Here is a 2039-nt window from a genome sequence, read left to right on the forward strand (position 1 = left end):
GATATAATTATGGGTCAAAGGTCAAAGTCATCAATCATTTTGTCATAAGCTATCGTATATTAACTACTAATGTTCTAAGATGTGTAGGCCTCCAGGAACAGTGTTAGGAAATACTGGCTGTGTCTAAAAGCTAGCTGTCCTATCAGGTAATGATTCTGCAAGCAACGTTTGCACACAAAAGTACCTCACATGATTTCAGACAAACTGCATAAACGCAGCATAAAGGTTTAATGATCTACAACAAAATAGAGCTTTGGTGATAACTAAGCAAATGCTTAATTACTACAATAACGATTTCTCACTTGAAATGGCATCAAAAGTGGAAAACAAAAGTCAAAAAGTACATTGACACACAAACTGACCACCAACCGCAATCTCCCCCAGACATTCAGCTTTACTGGAACATTGCAGGCAGGTGTGTTGGAGCCGGGCTTGTGATCTGATTCTGTTTGGATCTTCTACTCAGTTGTCTCCCCTACGCTACAATCACATTCATATTTGAGTGTAACACCAATCACAATCAATCAAATCCAAAAATCAATCAAAATCCAGTCAACAACGGATGAATAGAACCAAGACCTGCCTTACATTTTTTCTTTTTCGATAATACAATGAAAAAATGTAGCGCAGGGCAGGTCAATACACGGAAAAATAACTGTTTGTTTGGTGTTTTTTTACCTAAAGATATAATTTTATATATATTATTCAGATATGTGTTGTTTAATATCCATTAGTTACCGTAATACAGAATATCCAATATTGAACCATAAAATGCAAAACGATGAAAACAACTAATTATTGTACCTTAATTTATCTAAAAGCAGAATGAGATTTAACTGTGATTTTCTGTTGTTACAATCAGTTTAACTGGTAAGATCCTCAGAGGGGAAGTTGTGCAGCGATTATATAAGAATGGAAAGACAGTCTCTGTGAAGGTTGTTGTGAATGAGCAGAGACAGATGTTAGTTAGAGGATCAGAGAAGGACACCTTTCCTCTGTCACAGTCCAGCTGAACTCTCACACGGTCACCACTGATAAGCTACCACTAAATATTGTAGAAACTTAATTTGCTGTAAAGTTGCTTTGCAATGATTTGTATCGTGAAAAGCGCTGTACAAATAAACTTGAATTGAATTGAAAAAGGTGTTCCTCCAAGCCATGTTCCTGGAGCTGTCGTTCATATTATGCCTCTGTTTCATGGAAACTGAAGCTTACCTGAACCAGATGTTGTCAAACCAGATGGACAGAAACAGAATTGTATCTTTGCAATGTGACCGTGACTCTATTTTAAAAGTTCTTCCTGCTTTCCTGTTGGCAATAAAGAAATAAACATATTGACTATACACACAGAAAGAAGTAAGAAGAAAAGATATGCTGACGTGAAGTGTTCAGTTTATGTTCTCTTTAGATAAAATGCAGACAATGTTCCATAAAAAAAATATAAAGGTTTGTCAGTGACACTTAATTGCACTTTTAATGCTGTTTTCAGGTTTAATAGGAAGATAATAAATACCCGAGAATGATGATGAGGGGAAGACTGTCATAAATACACTGGACTGATCATTTAAAGTTGGCATAAAACATCTTTATGTTTACATTTTATGGTCAGCTGCTGTTGCCTTTGTCATTTATTCACATTATGCCTCATTTTCACAGAAAGTGTAACTTGGACTATTACCTGTACCAAATGTTGTCAAACCAGATGGACAGAAACAGGTTTTTATCTTTGCAATGTGACTGCGACTTCATTTGAAATGTTGCTGGCAATAAAGAAAGCAACGTGTGGATTTTTACATATAGAAAGAACGTAGGGCTGCACGATAAATCACATGCAATATTTAATGCGCATCTTATCAGTAAAGCCGGTTCTGTAATCAGCGGTAAATCTCCATCACGTGCGTGCTTTCACATTGAGCAACATTAACTACACAGAGCCGTTGTTCACTGACGAGCTGCGCAAAAAATCGCGCGAATATGAACGTGGTTTTGTGCAGCTCGTCAGTGAACAACGGCTCTGTGTAGTTAATGCTGCTCAATGT

This window comes from Sinocyclocheilus rhinocerous, unplaced genomic scaffold, assembly GCF_001515625.1.
Source record: "Sinocyclocheilus rhinocerous isolate Xijiao unplaced genomic scaffold, SAMN03320098_v1.1 scaffold5932, whole genome shotgun sequence".
Classification (NCBI taxonomy): domain Eukaryota; kingdom Metazoa; phylum Chordata; class Actinopteri; order Cypriniformes; family Cyprinidae; genus Sinocyclocheilus; species Sinocyclocheilus rhinocerous.